The sequence below is a fragment of the Phodopus roborovskii genome, unplaced genomic scaffold (genome assembly GCF_943737965.1).
Source record: "Phodopus roborovskii unplaced genomic scaffold, PHOROB, whole genome shotgun sequence".
Lineage (NCBI taxonomy): Eukaryota > Metazoa > Chordata > Mammalia > Rodentia > Cricetidae > Phodopus > Phodopus roborovskii.
This window is the reverse complement of record NW_026126424.1, coordinates 8,737,071-8,751,341: the sequence shown is the minus strand read 5'-3', so window position 1 is coordinate 8,751,341 and position 14,271 is coordinate 8,737,071.

The window sequence follows — 14,271 nt, the reverse complement described above, 5'->3', positions numbered from 1 at the left end:
CCACATTCCAAGTGTTAACACGTGCCATGCTTTTCTACCATTTACCATCTGTCAATATTTGTCTGTCTGTCTGCTACTATTCTAGATACTCTCTGCTTCTGTGAGTTCAGCTCTCAGCCTCTGTGCATGAGATCACACTGCATTTGCCTTGCTTCACTTATAATGTCCTCCAAGTCTGCCCATGCTGTTGCAGATGGTAGGCATTCTTATTCTCTAAGTTGCCATGAGTGGCTCCCCTGAGCCAAGCAACCACCACCTTGGGGTGCCCCCGACTGTGCAAAAGATCGTCTTAACTGGGTGTTGATAGTGTGCACTCCACATAGAGAAGCAACAAGGTATGAGACCCTTGCCTGAGAAAGCAGCCTCTCCCTCCCACCTGCTACCACTGTATGTGGCTGGGGAAGGCAATGGCGTATAGTCCAGGAAGACAAGAGAGGAGCTCCAACTATGCAACTAGGGAATAGCTTTCAGTTTGGCAGGCTTTTCCAGGTATGGCCAGTTAGGGAAGCAGAGCCCATACCCCTGTAAGTATCCCCCACCCAAGGCTTTCTAAAGAAACTCAATAAATTCACTGGCTGCCCGGAGAGAACCTAGAGAGAACTGTGCCATGGCTTGTAGTGGGAACTCTGGGAGGAGCGGCAGACATTGCATGACATTCTCCCTCTGAGAAGAAATTTTAGCAAGCTAAGTATTTAAAGTTTTGTGGTTCTTCTAATGTAATCACAGCTATTACCTGCAAATTTGGATATGTATTTATTTTATGCTGTTTTTAAGTATCAGCCTTCTATGTTGTTATAGGCCTTTTCGTTCTATCTTTAATTGCACTTTGAAATAACAAATTGGTAATTTACTTATAAGGTAGTGTATTGTACACAAATCTGTGTAAGCCCAACAGCCACATGATTGTTTTGCCTTCAGGGATGTCTATGAAGTACATATGTGCAGTGTCCTCAGTGGACAGAAGAGGGCGTCAGATCTCCTGGGACTGGAGTAAAAGAGTGCTGTGAGCACCTTCAGGTCCTCTGGAAGAGCAGCCAGTGCCATTAGCTATTGAACCATCACTGTCCCCATGGTTACTTAACTCATAAATTACATAAGTGTGTGTTTTGACATTCTAAACACAATTTTTCCTCTTTGTTCTCATATTTTTTAACTTTGCATTTTGAAATAACTAGACTTACTGGCGACTTATTTGTAAGTTTTTTTTTTTATGTACACAAATCATTGCAAGCCATTCTGTTTCAGAAAAAGTTGTTGCTCATGTAGCATTGCCTTCCTCGAATTTCTTTCTTTATGCAAAGACAGATGTCCCCCAAAGCCATATCATGACCGTTAAACTAAAGAAGTGAGCACGAACTAGGTCAACATCACTGTCAAACTCACAGGCTCAACTCAAATAGTGTTTATCCCAGTAGTGTTCACGGAGGGTCACATGGATGGACCATAATGGGTCATCCAGAATCATGCGATACATTAGTTTTACATGCTGTTTGGTTCCTTAGTTGGAAAACTTTTCATACCCCTCCTATCTCCCTCCTTTCTTCTTCCCTTCCTCCCTCCCCACCTCCCGTGGTTCCTGGTTAGAGTTTATGATATAATATGTATTAAGTTTACTCACCACTGGCAGTGAAAAATTAGAAATTATTTTGTAGGCAATCCTCAGTTGGGGCTAAAGAGATGGCTCAATAGTTAAGAGCACTAGCTGCTCTTTCAGAGGACTTGGGTTCAATTCCCAGGACCCACATGGCAACTTGAAACTGTCTTGTAACTCCAGTTCCAGGGAACTTGGCACCCTCACACATATATGCAAAGCAAAATACCAGTACGTATAAAAAATAATAAATACATCTTTTTTTAAAAAAAAAATGTGCTTTTTTTTAATGCTTTGTGGTTTTCTAAACAAAATAACAAAAATCAGCAATACTATGTAAGTATTGTTGTGGTCTACTTGGAGCACTGGAGCATTGCACCAAATCTACCTGATGTCAGATTGTCTGTCTTTCTTCTTCAAACAGGGTCTTATGTATACGAGGCTGGCCTCAAACATTCTGTTTAGCCACTTACCCATGGTGGAGCACAGTGGCACTGGCTTTATGTGGTACTGGGGACTGAGAGGGGCTGCATGCATAACAGGCAAGTACTCTACCATCTGAGCAACTTCCTCAGCCTCATCATTTATCTTTTACCTGGTGCTATTAACTTTTCAAACTTGGTTAAGACGGTATATTTTAGTTCATCCACTTTAAAATAAATCACAAGCATGCTATCATTAATCAATAAGTAATTAAAATGATCCCATTCCTCATCAACTTTAAACCACCAGTTTTTGCATTGTGAATTATTCTTGTCTATGTCAATCATTACTAAAATTGTTGTTAATTGCCAGCTCTTTATAGAGCATGCCATTTCACAATAAAATGGAGACTGTCTTTCTTGACCGTCAATTAATTAGCATCCCATCTTTTTCGGCTTGGGTTGTGGCACAGGTGGCCAGTGAGGTCCTATTGATGTTTAATAAGAATCTGAATAAACAATTAGGCCAAATAGATGTTTATTCAGGGAGAAATAACTCACAACATAGTCAGGTGAACACCAGCAGGTTCCTTCTCCCAAGAATGCCTTCGGAAGTACTCCTGTCCCAGTGCAAGAGAGCGTTCCCTCTCTCCTGCTCAGACCTAGTTCCACAGGTCACTTCCGCCCCTGGCTCCACTCCAATGGTCGTGGTCAGTGCCACAGAAGGAGATAAAGTGAATATTCCACTAAAATTCCCATTTTAGTCTAAAGAAAAGATTTAGGCTTGATACAAAACTATATACAAAACTTGAATAACAAGTGTGCTCTAAGAAAAGGAAAATTGAGAACAAAAAGACCTACAATCTAGTCCTAGGGTGAAGGCATAATGGAGTTTACAATAGAGATGTCCTAAGCTGGAAAACTTAAGTCTAGTACCTAATATATCTAACTAGGAAGAGAGAATAATAGTTGTGATAGTTTAATCTCTAACCTCATCAAGACCTGAGAAGGAAAGTAACAATACTAGGGTAGGCAGGAAGTGCAGATGGGCAACTTCCAAAAGGTGCAGCCATACAGAAACAGCAAGCTACCTGGACAGTCACCTAAGGTCTCACAGCAACATTGGTACACCCAGTTTTGGCTAAGGCCAAGAGTACTTGACAGACCATAACAATAGCAGGGAGGTAGAAAGGCTGTCTTACCCTGACTTGGCAAGGTACAGCAGTCTTCTATATTTGTCTCCTGCAAGCACATAGGACCGCATGTCCAAATCAATGGTCAAGGTGGGAGCAGTTCTCTGCTCAAGAGGCCATTAGCTGAGGCGAGAATGAACTCCAGCAGGAGCAACAACAGTGTCCAACATATTTTCATGAAAGTGCATGGTGCTGTCAGGAGCAATAAGTGTCTCATGTCAACAGAGTACTAATATTAAAACATTTAAATGCCATGTTTTGCATGTCTATGAAGTAATTGAAGATTAAGCATCAATGTCTGACTAATCTCATAATTAAAGGAAACATGGATGAAGATAATCTGTAATATTCAGGAACTTAGCTAAAAAAAAAACTGATTAAAACTTCCTTGAATAAAGCAGGGATAAATACCTAAACAATATATATATATATGTAAATCCCTAAATTAGAGGTAGAGTAGAAATGTCTAGACATGAGGTAGAACTATAAAGGGCAGCATGATAAATATCCCCAAATGTATCAATGTACAAAATGTCTTGAATACAAAAAAAGGTATACATACATAGAATATGGTAAAAATAATGTGCATTAAGTGTCGTAAGTGGAAAGATTTCACACAATATGACAAAATATAATATACAATTCTTCTGGACAGGGAATATAAACTTAATTTTATATAGCTTACCACAAATAAGAATATATATCAATGTAAGCTGTGTAATACTATCTCACTCTTACTCCATAATTCACAAGATAAGCTAATCTACCTATGTCCCATATAAACCATACCTTTCCCAATTATTCCCTATTCCTGTCTAAAAGATAAAAACCAAGTCTAAGCATCACCTCATACTCAACCCTAAGTAACTAAAACCAACCCAAGGAAGATGAATATTATCCCCAAATTCCAAGAGTAGGGAAAGGGGGCATTGTTATCTTAAGTTTACTTCCTGCTGAAATGGGACGATGATTGCTCCAATGGATCCTGGAAGAAAATTTTTAGCAACCAAATTTCTCAACAGAACTGGCTGTGACATATGTAGCTAGTCACTGTGTGGTAGAAAATGCTTGACTGTAGTTGTATTTGAAACTCTGGCCAGGGTGTAATGAGAAGGTGCACCATTACAGCTAGCTAGTCATGAGTTGTCTTGAGCAAAACAGTCTCAAACTGGTTTTAGGGTGATGTTTGTAGTTCAGATGCATCAGGTTGAGTCAAGTGGAAATGATGACATGGGGCCCATCTTCTTTCCGGAGAGTTCAAAGATTGCTGTTAGGAATTGTTATTATTCCTTGTGGAAAACTTAAACATTAATATTAAAGAAAAAATTTCAATTCTTAAGGTATGCATTAGGGAAAGGCAACAATAAGCATTAAAATGTATATGAGAAAATTAGGATTTCAGAATGATATTCTTGCTCTGTTTACAGAGCTTTTCATTTCCTCAAGGAGTCCTGCTTTCTCCTGGTGGGGAATAGTTTCTAGAAAACTATATCTGACCTGCCTTTAATCCTAGCACTTGGGAGGTGGAGATGGGATCTCTATTGGTTGGAGGCCAGCCTGGTCTACATAGTAAGAGCCTGTTTCAAAAACAGAACAAAACAAAACAAAAATAATAAAACAAAATACAAAAAAACAAACAAAAGCAAGCAAAGAAAAACAATAAAACTCAAATCTGAGCACAAGTCATGTCCATTGCTGAGATTTTTTTGCTTCTTGGGCCTCCCAGGGATTGCACTAGGAAGTGTGTGTGGGTGTGTGTGGGTGTGTGTGTGTGTGCACGCGAGCGCATGCATGCATGTGTACAGCCAGCTAAGCCTACAACCACATACACACACACACACACACACACACACACACACACACAGAGAGAGAGAGAGAGAGAGAGAGAGAGAGAGAGAGAGAGAGAGAGAGAGAGAGACCTGTTTCTTTCATTGTATCTGTTTCTACGTATATACTGATCTACTGTGAGGTACCTTTTCCATTTCCTTAGGAGAGTCCTCCAATTCCAGTCAAACAGCATAGGCTGTACTCCAGCATATCTTCTTCCTACATTGGGTTTCTTATTCCTCACTCCTGTTAATCCCAGTAGCTAAATTACTGGGTCTTGCAACTTAGTCTCATCCTCATAGAAAAGAGAGTTGGAGAGTTGGTGCAGTAGGTAGAGTGGTAGATAGATATACAAGCCCGAGGGCCAGAGATTGCATCCCTAGAAGCAACACAAATGCCAGGCCTGCTTGTGCCTAGCCTGCATCTCAGTCCTGCAGAGGCAGAGATTGGATCACATGAGCTGGCTGGAGAGGGAGGCTAGTCAAATCTGAGAGCTCTGGGTTCAAGCGACAGATCTGGCCTCAATATATAAGATGGAGAGCCTCTGGAAAAGACACTACATATGGAGCTCTGGCTTCCACACACACATTTGCATGTGCATATGTGCTAGTATATATGTGTCCTCCCTCTGTCTTGTGAACAGAACATACATATGCATACTCAAAAAATGAATAGTAATTTTTAGTCATTTGGTTAAGCCTCTGCTGGGTTAACAATCGATCTCCTGTTGGTATTGTAACCACCCGAAGTCTGGGAGGCCATCAACGTCCTTTCCTTTCATTGGTGGTTGGAAAGCAGTGATTCACGAATTCTCATTCCGTCTACATTCATTACCTACTGTTTTTCTGTGGTTTCTTTGCACACCTTTAATGGCAGCAATCTGGGCGGCAGAGACAGGCCAATCTCTGTGAGTTAGAGGCCAGCCTAGTCTATATAAAGGGTTCCAGGCCAGCCAGAGCCCTGCCTCCATGTAAAAACAAGAGTGGTGTCTCCCCATCTTTCTCCCTTTTTGGTATTGTTGTCACTATGTGGCTAATTTTACATTTTGAGCATGTCAACACAAAGAGGGGTCATGCACACACTCCCTACTCCAGTGTCTCTCACTTCTGTAGAGAGCTATGAACTCACAATCGCAGGAATGTATTAAAGCACACAATAGAGTACTCATTGGGGGTTAAGGGAGAACTCAGAGGAACTGAATAGCTACTCCTGCTGCTGTGACATCAGCTTCTGGAGTTATTTCCCACAATTCCTGGAGGTTGAGAATGCAGCGTTCCTTACACAGGCTGTAGTGTTGTTTACCAATGTGCTGTCAGTCGAAGAGATATCTAAAAGGACCCCTTAATGTGGTGCAGCAAATGTTGTCTGTTTTTGCACTGATGAACGACATCCTGACACTAGACTCAATGATGTATTTTGAAAAGAATGCGTAGGTCACGACCAGTGTGGCTGCCTGAGAAAGGCAATGGCTATATTTTACAAGAACAGCCCAAACGATGATCACATTTTCCATGCTTTCCTCCACAGATGTCTGTTTTTTTTTTTTTTTTTTAAAGAGAATCATAGTGTAGACTCAACTATATTTCATCACTCATCAAAGAAATCAGACCAAGCTCAGAGTCTGAGACTCAGAGTCCAGGTGCTCTTGGATTTTTGCTTTTGTTTCATCTTCATTCACATAGTCACATTGCTGTGGGCCTGTGTGAAGACAGCGGCAACCCTGTGACCCCCCACTGCCTGCCCATGTGTTTGAGGCATCATGGAGGTTCTGAGCAGTGGGGAAGGACGAGGAATAGACCCACCTGTCAATGAACTGCATGCTATTCAATCCCACTAAGTCGCAGAGTCCTTCTGTTAGACATCTGCATTGCAAAGGTTGCAGGTTAGTTATATAAGATGAAATACAGTATAGTGCATTTGTCACTACTGGAAACTGACCCAGTGATGGGCACTGTTATTACCCAAATGTCATAAGACAAAGGACACACTCTTAAGCCAGTGGTCAAAAGATTGTTTGCTTTCTCAGTTAATTTTTACTCATGTCAGTGCTTTCCAAAATTAAAAAAAAAAAAAAAAATCATTCCTTATCATTGTATTTGATACTCTTCTTAACTTTGGAGAGACACGATTTGGGTTGAATTATTGTATGTTTGTGTTCATTTCCTGTTGCTATTCCCCACTGTGGTGTTAGAGCACACATTTAACATTTATTTACTGGGGCGGGGCTGTTGTTGCTTTGTTATGTATAACTTGTGCTCTTTTCTAGCTAATTCCGGTTTATTGAAATCGTTAACGAAACTTCTCAAGCCTCATTGTCACACTAACCAAACCTCATCAATACATCAACCAAAGTCTAGCAAGCAGACTCTTGATGACTTGAAGAGATACATTGTCATTACTCAGCGCTCCTATGACAGAAGCAAAAGGAGTCTTCTCCTCTAGTTCTTTCAACAGACTGCCTTAACGAAACTTCTCAAGCCTCATTGTCACACTAACCAAACCTCATCAATACATCAACCAAAGTCTAGCAAGCAGACTCTTGATGACTTGAAGAGATACATTGTCATTACTCAGCGCTCCTATGACAGAAGCAAAAGGAGTCTTCTCCTCTAGTTCTTTCAACAGACTGCCTGACAGCAAAGGCACTGTGCTTAAGGACAAAACGTTGCATGACCTTATCAAAGACTTGATAAAGGCATTCTTTTAAAGTTGCCGGTGCATTTTTCACATTTTTCTAGAAAACATAAGTTAAAAATCTTATAGTCACACTATACATGTTTTGTATCTTAAATGTGAGACTTTTGTTTTTGTTTTTACTAAACTGACAGTATATACATTAGGACTTATGGGGGAAGGTTATAGTGATTTATTTCATAGAAATTCCAGTCTGTCAGTGCACAGACAAAATGTCAATTGACTATATAATTAGATGATACCATGTTTTTCTTAAGCTTTTAATGTTACTCTATGTCAGTGATATCAGATTTTAGTGACATCAGAAAATTATGAGCAGAGACAGTTAATCTACAGAGAACATAAGTAATTGCATAATATTTCTGTAGTATGATCAATATCAACAATGCCAACGTTGATGGAGTGGCACATGAACAAAAGGCAAATTCTTCTTGTAATATAGACTAGACAGGTACTGGGGTCTGGGGCGGCAGTGGGACTGGAGGAAACCGCCAATGTCTCCATGCTGCAGGGGCTGTGTTCTGCCTTCTCTCAGACACACAGTGACGAGAAGCAGACCCTCTGATTCCTTCATACCCCACTCCCACCCTTTATCCCACCATTAAAGCGCAGCCCCCACGCATGTACCAGATTTCCAAAGAGGAATTTCAATAATGATAGTGTGTGTGTGTGTGTGTGTGTGTGTGTGTGTGTGTGTGTGTGTGTAGAAGAAATAGAAAAGAGGCGAGGAGAACACCTTTAGGCTGAGTAAGTTGCTGAGGGGAAAAACAAACAAACAAAACAAACCTTGCAATGGGTGTGGGGAAAGGCAAAAAGAACATTGCTAGGGTGAGGCTGGTATATAAAACAGAGAATGGTGGCGTTCACAGAGCACCATAACTAATCAAAAGCAGCAGGTGGATACGTTCAGTTAAATCTTTCCTCCCAAAGGGCTTGGTCAAGTTGGTTCTTCAGCAAGCTCTGGAAGTCCGTGCAAGAAAGCCGCTGGCCACACGTGGGAAAGCTTGGGAGCTGCTCAGGCAGGCAGCTCGCCACAGGCACCTGTTCTAACCCATTACAGCTTCACTTCCTGCCCGGTCTAGATATTTACCCTCCTCTCTCATTCCTTTGGGTGACAGACTAAAATCGCAGTTATCTTAAGCCAATGTTAAGGTGCTGGGAGATAGGGAAGCTGTCCTGAGGGTCGTTCCGTCTATCACAGATGACCTGATAAAATTACTGATACGACTTCAAAGTGTAAAGCACTTGACAGCAGAGTGGTGAAGAAACTTCAGAGGCGGACTCTGTCCTCCCGAGGTACCTTGCTAGATACACATATCTGAAAACACCTGTCTCAGCAATGGAGTAGCTGAGGTCTTGTCAGGTGTGGCCTCCAAGACGGGATAAAAGGTGAAAAATCTATGGAAAAATCAGGAAATGGCAGACCCACTTTGGAACGTCTATTGCACACAGAGCTGACTTTGGCTTGCTGTCTGTTGACAGGCAAGACTTCTGTGGCCTGGTTGGGGTTCCTCGCTGTCCTCAGCAGTCTGGTGGAGATCAGGTGTTAGTAAGGCTTTTCCCCTAAAACTCACTGTCCGGGACAGGGTGTTGTTGCTCTTCATACTTCGGAGCTAAGCTTTGGGCCTAATGATCTAAGTGACTTCAGGTTCACAGCGTAGTTTCTGAGAACCGCCTGGGATCGCAATCAGTTGGTTCTAACTTTAATTCTCCAGCAATCTTTTGGCGGCATAGTGGGTGAGTAATTGAATCAGAGGGAGATGGTGTGGTTTGCTAAGGAGTAGGTCAATGCTATAGAAACCAAGGTGGTTGTTTTCATTGGTACCGTGAGCTGGAAACCTCTGGAAGGACATGTAGAGGAGAGGGAACCTTAATTCATAAGATTTGGAGGGGCAGGGAAATGGAGACAGTCTAGTTCTACCTCTCAAAAAATACTGGTAAAGTTGCATAACAGGCAACATTTTAAAAGCTTATTTTAGAGTTTTAGTCCAGTGAGAAAAAGGTCAAATGCCTGAGGGGAAATACAGAAGTATCAACACATAATTCTGTTCTTAGCAATAAAATTTAATTTGGCTTTTTTTTTTTTTTTTTTTTTTTTTTTTTTTTTGTCTCAAAGGCTTAGCGACTTTTCAGTTTGGTCTAAATCCCTTTACGTTCTAATTTGAAAAAGAAAGAAATTTTACTTTCTTCCCAAGGAGCTGAGATTTTGATTGTGTACAGGTTGTTTACTGTACTTCTGAGCCCCAAAGAAACAGCATCAGGGGATATTTTCCCCTTAATGGTAGTATGTGCTCAAACGTCTATCACAGCTTGCCTTTGCCGGCTCCATCCCTGAATTCTAAAATGGCTGCTCAACATATTCTGTGGGAGGGAATAAACTTTCAGTTCTCTAATTACACTGAGCAAGCAGTGAGTTAACACAAAGGCAAGAAAGGAGACCAAAAAAAAAAAAAAAAAAAAAAAAAAACCATGTGTTTTGTCTTGTCTTGCTTGAGTGCTTACAAAGCAGCAGACAGTAGTTTAAAGAGCATCTCTGTGAAGTAGCATTGTGCCTGCAGATGCAACTCAGCAGACTGTAGCAAGCCTAAACTAGTCAATGACTGATGAGAGATGTCATTCTGTATCATACAAGTCTGGAAGGAATCCACAGCTTTTTATTTTCTGTGGAAACAAAAATAGAAATCCTTTTCCCCAGTAACTTGTCCTTAAACTTAAATGTTGGAGTCAAAGCATTTTTAAAATATATAAATTTAATTAATCCAGCAGCATTTTCTTTATCAGTTGTTATTTTCTCAGCAGTCAAGCAATGTAGAGACAACACAATAGCATACAGTAACCAGATTCTCTCTGAGCTTTTAATCTTTACGTGCCTTTATTACTCTGTTTATTTTACTTTTATTTTTTTTTATTTTTTGACATAGGATTTCACTGTGTAACTCTTATCTGTCTTGGAATTTACCCTGTATACCAGGTTTACTTTGCAAATCACAGAGATCTGCTTGCCTCTGTCTCCTGAGTGCTGGGATTAAAGGCGTGTGCCACCATACCCAGTTCCTCTTTGTCTATTTAAAACCATTTTATTTTTGCCTCCCAAGCCTATGTATTTTTTTAAAACACATTGTAAACTTTTAGCACCTTTTCTTAATGTGAATCTGTCTCTACTGTAAATCTTTATTTTTATGGCCATGAGTCTTTATCTGTTAAACAACAACATTGTTAAAATGAAAGTATTTGTTTTTGCCACGGTTTACCAAAGATGGTGGCGGGTACTTTTACCGCCAGCATTGAGAGCTATGCTCACCGCCTTGGTCTGTGCTGCCACCCAGAAAGTATGCTGCCGGCTTGGAGATGTGGTCACTGCCATTGCCATCTCTCATACACACCAATAAATTGTTAGCAGAGTTATTTGAATCAAGCCAGACCCCCTGAAACAGAGGACCAGGTGATCCTACATTCAAAATAGCTGAACAAAGCAGCCTTGCAGACTACAGCCAACATTACTGCGTCTTCTTAGGATCCCCCATGACAGCGCCCCCTACAAGCAGGAAGTAGTTTGGAAAGAACGACGCCCAAATTCCCAAATATTGTTTATAAATGTTTGGTTTCATTTAAATGGACTTGGTTATAAATGGGTAATGATCACAACCAATATTCTTTTTAAAAGTAAAAAGGGAATTATGGTATAGATATGCATAGTTTGTTTTGGAATGGATTTTCATTTATTGATACAATTTAAGGTCAATTTTGTGATGTGTAGGTATTGTGTTTATATAACTCATTTAGAAATGTAATGTATAATGTAGTACAGATTATAGATAATTACCTATGATAGTCAAAGCTTAGAGTTAAGTTAGTTTTTCAAGATACACGGAGATGTATTTGAGATAGATAGGAATTCTTCAAACCTTTCAAAGACCTACAGAATATGGCATTTAAAATGGTTTAGGGTTTTCGTGACAGTGAGACATAATTGCTCTTGGCAATACCACCTGCACCAGAAAGGAAGATGGAAGATGGACATCGAAGAAATACATTATGGAGTTTGCTTTCAATATGGCAAGACTAGCCATGTGGACAAGATACTGCTCTTGTCTGGACTGTTTGACTTTATGCTGTATAAACTGGACATGCAGGACCCACAGAAAAGTGACTGCTGATTCAAGATGGACATTGCTACAGAGATCCTGCTTTATGGAAGAGTCTATGAGACAGTATGCAGGACACAGAGAAAAGTGACTGATAAACTGCGAATACAAGAAGACAGTTTAAAGTTTCCTGCATTGCTGAAGAGTCTGCCAGACACACTATGGCCTATGGGCTAAAGATGGAAGATTACAAAAGAACTTCGGGTGACCAGGCAGTGAGTTGTCTCTGTCATTTCTAGAGTTTATATACTATCCTTCTGTGGTCTTTGATGGAGTTGAAGACAAATAGTTATGGTTATAGTTTTCCTTAGTTAGGTTTAAAGATAAGATACATATAGGACTTTAAATTCACAAATATAGGATAGATGATAAAATAGTTTCCTTTAATCTTGCTAAATGTTAATGGACTAAATATTGTTAATTGTGATTCTTATTGGATAACTGTTGTGTTATATATTTTGCTATGTTAAGGTTAAACCCCTTCTTTTTATTTAAACAGAAAAGAGGAGATGATGAGAGATGTCATTCTGTATATGTTTCTCATACTGGTTAATAATAAAGCACTGTTGGCCAATAGGAAAGGAAGATAGGAGGGACTAGGAGACAAGGAGGAAATAGGAAGTAGTAAGGAGGAGTCAAGATGGAGAGTCTGAAGAAAGCAGTATGCCGCCAGCTCCCTGGTAAGAGAAATACATAGATCAGCAGAAATGGGTTAATAATTAAGACAGAGCTAGCCAATAAGAAACAAGTAACAGGGCCAACAGCATTGTATCAAATACAGAGTCTCTGTGTGTTATTCGGGGCTGGCTTGGTGGCAGAACAAGAGCCGGCGGCGGGTAGAAAAACCCATTCTCCTTACAAATGACCGTCAAAGTACCTGCTGTCCATTAGACAACATAGTATTCCCTTGTCTACACATAACAAGACCAAGTTGAGAATAACACTCTTTACTAATAGTAAGAAGACTTACTAATCCAGTTATGAATATCATAGTACTTGTAACTTCACCTTTTTTTGGGCTGTAAAAGTCAGCTGTTAGAAGCCTGGGTGTGAGGGGGGAGGGGTAGAGGGGTGGCTCAGTGGTTTAGAGTGTGAACTGCTCTTTGCAAGGCCAGAATTCAGTTCCCAGCACCCACATGAGGCAAAGCATAACTGCCTATAATTGCAGCTCCAAGGGACCGGATGCCCTCTTTTAGCCTCTGCAGGCACTGAGCATACATGCACAAGCCCCACCCCCACATTAAAATAAGCCTTTTAAAAATGATATTATTGCAGCGTTTTATTTATTCATCAAACAATTACTTTTCCTGACGTATTAGAGCACCCTAATTTACAGATTAATGGACTCAGCAAGAAGATGCTAAGCTCCTTGTGGGGTACCATCAGGTACTATGGAGCAAGCCAAGGCATGGGGTAGCTCAGTGGCAGCAGGTCTGAAGTATATTCCGAAATATTTACTCGTGTTTTCCCTCACAGCCGCTTCAGGAAGCTTAGTCAGACCATGTAACACAAGCAGGGCAAATCGACAGAGCACTGCCAAGACAGGCACCAGCCTCAAGCTCTTCTAGTGTAACTCATGTTGGTAACTGCAGAGTAGGCCACTGAAATCCACCTACATGACAAACTTATCCCCAAGCCAGCATCAGGTGCTGTGCATTGCTCTCAAGTAAATGTAATGTTCCCATTTGCCTATCGAGCTTCCCTACAGGCCAGAACTCTGTATTCTCCACATGTCCAACTATGAAACCTACATAACGAACAGTCATCGGAGGCCTTGGGAAGTACAGCTTTTCAAATTCACCTGTCCAAACTGTCTGACTGCAGAGATAATTCACTCAAATTGGAGTCTTCGGTCAAATGCAACTGTGTAGGTTAACGAATTCCACTAGTAAGGCAAAGGATAGTTATGTGTAGACAGAAAGGCAGTAAAACTCATCTTGAAAACTGCAAGTTGCTCACAGAGGTTGTAGTGAGAACAGAGGTTAGGATTGAAAGAAACATTAGAGAATTAACAGGGAAAGGTCTGAACTGCAGTGGCAACGGAAGGGTTGAAGACCTCATGGAGAAAACTTGAAGCTCTGTAGCACGTGGCAGGTTAGAAGTGCTTGCAGAGAAGTCAGGAAGTCACTGGCAAAGGTGGAACCTCAGTAGTCATGGAGGCCCGAGGAGGTTAGAGATGCCAGGATGGTGAGATGGCTGCCCAGGGTGTGGCAGGTGTGGAGAGCCAGCAAGAGTCTACCAGGAAAGCTACATACTCTGCAGGTGACAGAGCCAGAAAAGTGGAAAACTCAGGGCCTTTGGAGCCTAGACGATAGCAAATTCTTCCGCTCACTGCCCGATGCCAGACACTGGACTACGGAATTGGATTGCTCTGTATTGCTTTTGCTTGTGCTCTGGTT